We start from the raw sequence: 6,695 nt of genomic DNA on the forward strand, positions 1-6,695 counted from the left end.
CCAGTAAAGTGCTATGAAATGGTGACGTTCAAATCTACTTTCACTTCAGTGTTCAGAGGTTACACCAGACACCACGAGATCGGCTTCCGATTGGCTAAAGGGATATCATAAGATGCAACGCTCCAATGGGGGGATTGCTTCTGAATCAATCAGACAAGATATTGGTTACACAATTCTATATTTATTTAAACAAATCTACAATTATTAGAACCGGAACTCTGTATTGCGTTCAATTACGGTGTCCATTTTGAAAATGTTTATAGCGCGTGTTTAATATTTTGCATTCATTGTAAAAGTACTAGATAAAGGACGATGCAATACAACTTTTAATCTTCGCAAAGTGGCATTCTGGACAGCTGTGCCAAGAATGGTAGCCATGCTGCAATTTGATAGCGGGTTTGACATGAATTGCACCATGCAATGCATGTCAAATTCGCCATCACGTTTCACGATGGAAACCAGTTTGCACCTTTGATCCCTCAGCGTGTCTCTAATGAAGAGACCGCCTGCAGTCAAATTTGATGTTTCTAATGCAGACCAAAGAACCCACAAAAAATCCAATATTTCCATCACTTCGTGTCTAGTCCAAACATTTCCTCGTCCAAGTGCTATAACATCCCATCCAATTGCACCAAGAGCACCAGTGAATGTGAAAAATAAAATAAAAGCGAGCAAACGAGTCGAAAGCGGACACCGCAGGGAGGTTGGGGTGAATGTAATAAGCATGTGGAATCAGACCGGAAGACCCAAGTGTTGTAATAACCGGTATCCAACGTATTGCTCTTTGTAGGGTGGAGTGTTCATTCGGAGGTACCGGGACTGAAACCTGTGACTGCAGGTGGAGGAGAGCACTTTAAAAGCTACTTTTACAACAGTCGGGCCATTAAGTATAAATAATAAATATGTAGCTAAATATTATAAATATATATTGGGATTTCTTTAGTCCATACCTAGCTGGCGAACTACGGAGCACTGTGCGAGGGAAGGGTACAATGAATACATCGGCTAGGGGAGGAAGGTGGGGAGTAGCAGGAGCAGGTGGGCTACATGAGTGGCAGAGTCTGCGCCCGAGTAATAAGTGTTCAACAAGGTCCTTCTTCCTAAAGGGCGGGGAGTGGGAGGGAGTCTGATGTGGAGTGACAGGTTATCCCAGAATCGGGGTGTATGGATGGTAGCAGAAGGTCTTTTTTTCTGACTTCTCTTTCTCCTGGTTTACAGTTCTCCTGGTTTACAGTTGGGCAAGGTCATAGTTTCTGCCACTGAGTTGCTGGGTTGTCCGGCAGAGATGGTGGAGGGGGAAACGGGGGGGGAGGGGGGCGATTAAGCACGCTGGTGCATTGGTTGTCAATGCATACATCATCATGCAGGAAAATGAGGTGGGCCTGGAGGGGTAAAAAAGAAAAAAACAATAATATCACCCCATGATCATTGAATTTTACTTATTTCTTCAGACCTGTGATGGGCCGGTTTGCAGCGTTAGACGACTTTAAAAGCGCATTGGGATGGAGGATTGAACACCGGCGAAGAGACCATCACCGCCATTCAGGTGGGAGAGGGTCAGAGCTTGAATGATATTTGGGAAGGATAAATGGCTTGATTCTTCTGGGGGGTGTGGCCTGTTACCAAGATGTATGCCTTTTCTTGGCAACATGATCTTTGAACGAGAGTTTGGTGGTGAATCCAAGAAGCTTTGGCAAGCAGATGAGTTGGCGTGTGCATTTGTTGAGGGTCATTTCCCATCAGGAAGTTGTGTGCTGGATGAAGCTCCAAAGGTGAATGGACGCGGTCTTCTTGGAGTTCAGTTTCAGGCAGGCCCTCCACATCCAGACCTGGATAAGCAAGAAGCAGTCTTTTAGCCAATGGATATCACCGACACAATTGATCTTTAGGTAGAGTTGCACGTTGAGCGATTTGGTGCATCATGAAGCTGAGGTCGACATGGACCGTCCCACATTATTCCCCGTAGAAGACAAAGATGACTGGCGAAAAGAGGGCATCTTACAGGACTCCACATGTCTTGCCAGTGCTTAGTTCTGTTAGGGCCCACTTAAATGAGATGTCAGTCCATGACAAAGGAAGCCAACCATGGGAGGACTAAGTCGCTGAAACCAATGTAAAGATGCGGCCTAGAGCTCTGTGGTTGCCATTGTCGAAAGTGGCAGAAAGGTTGAGCAGTCGGCAGGAATCTGGACAGTTGCACTTGCTGTACAGCATCTCATGTGCAACTGGAGTAGTCGCCCAGCAGGGATGGGGATCTGTGCTTGGTGTTCTTTTCTTGTAGTTGATGACTGTTTTCTTATAACTTTCCCCATGAAGGTTAATGTGTATTGGAATGGTAGCAAGTCAGGTTCTCTGGGTCAAGCGAGGGCTTCTTCAATAGGAAGGTGGAAGGGGGCTGTCCTGTCTTCAATGCATCTAGAAGGATCCCTTGAGTGAGGGAGATGTTGGCGTGCAGGAGTGGTGCGCGTCTGTCCCTGTGGCGGTTTTCTTGATTCAGATTATGCCCTCTTTGTAGGAGGTGGCCTTCAGATCTATGACGGTGTTGGAAAGGTCTCCCATACTTACGGCTGTGATTATAGGAATATTCAATCACGATTAATATTACCATGGGAGAGTTAAATAAAGCAGTCATTCTTTACACAAAAAGAGCCAGCCTCTTTATTCAGCAAGCAGTATGCCTAGTAGTCCTATGTCAAGAATGGTGTGTACGGTTTTACAGCCGACAGCATGTTAAACGCTGGGACTTGGGAGTCCTGTAGAATTAAAATGGGGTAATGAAACTACAAGTCCCGCCATGCTGCATGTCGCTGGCTGAAAAGGTAGGAATGGCAATGTATTACATGCATAGTATGGGAAACCACTGCAGAGCTGCCAAGTGTCCCCATGCTGTGCATGACACGCTGAGCCAGTCTTGGCTTTTCCCATTGCATGCTTGGACTTGTAGTTGTGTTCATCCCACAGTCCCAGCATGGAATATTAAAAAGCCAGGCCTGGCTCAAGGTGTCACAAATGACATGGATCAACTTGTTAGAGCCCTTCCAACAAGGATACCATCACGTCTCCCTGTTTGCTGAGAATTTAGACACATCCCATCTTCTAGCACCAGGGGAGAAATTGGGCCGGGCTCCTGCAGTGAAAGAGTTCAATGCTGTATATATGTTTCATGATCTGCACACATTTTACTGTCAGGGTGGCTATTCTGACAGAGGAAAGGAGTACCATACCAAGTGTGCATTACATGCTCAGAAGGAATGCACATTTGAATTACTAGCACAGACATGCTTGATAAATTGGTGGACATTTATATGTTCCCAAAATGCACTTTGTTTTATGCAAAGCAGCCAGCATCCTATATTCAGGGCTCACACGCATCATTCCACACTAAGCTCCGCCCACACCACTGACAATCCAACCCCCCCCCTCCTCCCCACGTGAAGTTACCCAGTAAAACATATCAATTTCCAGCACCAGTCAGTGGCAACGCTCTGCAGCTACTTCCAAAAATACCGAGGAACCCGACCCAACGCCGCTCTCTCCAGCTTGCATGCTTCCGAAAGGTGCAAAAACCGTAGTATGAAGACCAAAGCAAAAGCACTAAGCTAATTGAGCGAGGGAGAGGTGTCTGCCGAGGGGGCGGGAACGGTGTTGGCACAAGCAGAGCGTCCCCGCTTCATTCAGCATACCGCAGACATGTATGTGTCCGAGTTTCCATCTGAATCACAATTCGTACACTGCATTTCAAGCAGATGACTGGGCCCTGTGTAAAAACGAAGCGAATCCGTCGCTGCGGAATGAACAGTCATGGAAACATCTCCCAAGTCACACAGCTGGCACGTGGAACACATCTTCTGCCAGCCATGGCTGGCTTTGCAACTAAACAGTCCTGTGCATGCTGGGACTTGTAGTCCCCAACTTATAATGGGGCAGATTGAACTTCAAGCCTGAGAACGCAAAGTTGTGCTGGCAGAGAAACCAGGAGCGGCTGGAGGCGTTATGATTGAACCTTTCAGTTACAAGTAATTAAGGAGGGAGGGAAACAGCGAAATCCGAAAGAGGAGAGGGGTTGCAAAGCCGGACAGCTACTGAAAGCTGGGGGCGGGCGGGGGGAGGGTTCAGTCTCTCCCCATCAGGGGGAATGGAAATAACTAAAAGATTGACAATAAAACTCACGCATAATGAAATACCCCCGTTCCCCAAAAAGTAAAACTTCTCGTCCTGCTAAAAACCCGAAATAACGCCATGGCCCAACACCAAGTGATTCATCGACTGAACTCTACAATATAACCCAGCACCCCCCAGCCCCCTCACCCCCCAAACACTTTGATCCGATCAACCTCCGGGACATATATCCGCAGCGTGTACTGACACTTAAGTTACACTTCACACAGGCAAAGCGCTCAAATCACCTCATACACGGTGTGCATCACTGCAATGAATCGCCATAAGGCTGGGGTGCGCCCCGAAAGGGATCCTTAGTAAGAAGGGGGGTGGGCGAGTGAAAGAACCCACTGCATAGCCCGTCACAGGTGGGGAAGCACCGAACCCACGCGGTGCCACGGGGAGGGGGTGCGCTCACCTGCACTGGGCGCCTGCTCCTGGTGAGGACGCCCCGGTCCCCGCAATCTCGCCCGGTCTCCCTCCTCCTCCGCACCCGGCGGGTCTCCGGCGCCGTGTTTATTCCGCCCGCCTTCCTTCCTTCCTTCGCACACGTTGGATGGTGCTTCCCCCGCCAGCCTGAGGCAGCGAGCGGCCGGGAGTGGAAAAGAGATCAGCGAGTGGTCCAGAGCCCTTCCCTTCGCGGCGCTCCCTCCCACACAGTCGCATCTGCAGCCGCCCGGGGTCACGCCGGGGAGAGGCGGCCTCCCACTGGCTCACCCGGTGCCTTCCTCCTCCGGAGACCTCCGCGGCACCGCTTCCTGAGCCAGCCCCGCTAGCCTCGCATGGGAGCGGGCTTCTGCATGTGGCTCCCGTTACTCCAGCAGGCAAATTACTAGCCTGCCTGCGGCCGGGCTTCCTCTGGAAACAATAATACAATCTGCTGTGTACATGTACTCTGTGTCCGCCCGCAAGAGCGCTAAACTTTCTTTACTGCCAGAAGGACGTGTGTTTTTAGCGTCGTGTATACATGCCAGCTTTTAGAAACGCCCAAGAGAGTTATTTTGCGCCAGGAAAAAGGAGGGTAGGGGTTATTTGACCATTGACTTGCACCGAAGAGAAGTCTGTTAGACGGGAGGAAGTAACACAGAATTATAAAGTAAACATATTGGCTAAAAAGGAGCCTGCTTTTCTGTATAGGAAGGATTCGCGTATGGCCTCCCCCCATTTATCTTGTATTCCCTTACATGTCTGCACGCTTGCGCTTGTCAGGAAATCTTGATGTGTGCTCTGTAATCAAGGCTGAGCACAGACAGGTCTCCGTGAATCAGCCAGAAGGTCCATTGTAATTAGATTCTCAATTAACTGAACTTAACTACTGCTATTAAAACAGGAGCAATATATATATATATATATATATATATATATATATATATATTCAGTGAAAAAACGTTGTTAAAGGGACGTTATGGTTCCAAGTAAAACCGAAAAACCCTTGAAATTCACCAGTTATGGTAAGCCAAGCAACCATAACTCACGCCACCACCGTGCACTGCTAAGACTAACACCCAGGACATCAAAGATGACATCACAAATGTCATTGATGACATCACTGATGACATCACATGTCTGGCTCCCCCTGTTTTCCTTTACTGACATATCTAGGCCACATGGTTTTCTTCAGTAACAGGAATTAAAAGTTGAAAAGGTACTATATTTGTAGACATATCCTTCAAGTACGTTCTTACAATAATTCCCTTTGGGTCCAGTCATATCATCTGAAACACATACATAGGGGAAGACACAGGCTTGAAAGACAGCAATCCTTTCTGTGCATGAAGATAATCAGTAGAGTTATCAGCACATTCTGATTGTTCTGTTGTTTTTTATTACTGTACTTTCCCTATATATGTTCCTATTTTTATATCTTGTATTCACACTACTTTCCTTAGAGTTCAGGCACATCATGTGATATTACACAGCCATGGTAGTGGCTGTGTAGTTATGGTTAAGTTGCTGTTTCCATAGGAAGAGCACTTTTTGGGCGGCTTATAACTTCGCTCCCCCTGGACGAATCCTCACCAAACTTTGCAGTATAAAAAGTATATGGCCCACTCTGAATTTATTTGCAAAGTTTGGTGAGGATTCGTCCAGGGGGGGAAAAGTTATAGGGGGGTCCCAAAACTTATTTTTTTCCCATAGACTGAATGGGAAAAAACTTTGCGCACGGCTACAGCCCGAACCGCTGGACGGATTTACACCAAATTTGGGGCAGGAGCGGCGGCCTGGTCCCGAAAGCGTGCTTTTGCAAATTTGGTGTAAATCCGTCCAGTAGTTTTTAAAAAAATGACCAAAGTGTAAGGCAAAAAAATTAGTGATATCTGTGTCCACTTCGCGGACGGACTTCCCTGTTCGCTCCGCGGACAGCACCCCCCGATTGGCCCATGGCCTTCCGTCATGTCCGCGGACATGCGACTTGTTCGCTGATTGGACGGCGAGGGGCGTGGAGCGCGTCAGATTTTCTGTGGCGCCCGCCATCTTGTATTCGCCATCGACCGCGTACAGCACAGTGAAACGTGGATAAAAAATTGTATTGAGTG

The 6,695-nt window shown here is 47.8% G+C and overlaps 1 protein-coding gene across 3 annotated transcripts in view; it reads right to left on the reverse strand.

Annotated features, from left to right (window-relative positions):
* Positions 1-4,971, reverse strand: part of PDZD2 (PDZ domain containing 2) — a 1,567,362-nt gene extending 1,562,391 nt beyond the window's left edge. For all 3 annotated transcript variants that reach the window (XM_069627074.1, XM_069627075.1, XM_069627073.1), the window contains exon 1: positions 4,577-4,971. The gene's annotated coding sequence lies outside the window, so the exon portion shown is untranslated. The remainder of the gene's footprint in view (positions 1-4,576) is intronic.
* Positions 4,972-6,695: the final 1,724 nt, after the last annotated feature.

Source organism: Ambystoma mexicanum, chromosome 6p, assembly GCF_040938575.1.
Source record: "Ambystoma mexicanum isolate Mex_15411 chromosome 6p, UKY_AmexF1_1, whole genome shotgun sequence".
NCBI classification, from domain to species: domain Eukaryota; kingdom Metazoa; phylum Chordata; class Amphibia; order Caudata; family Ambystomatidae; genus Ambystoma; species Ambystoma mexicanum.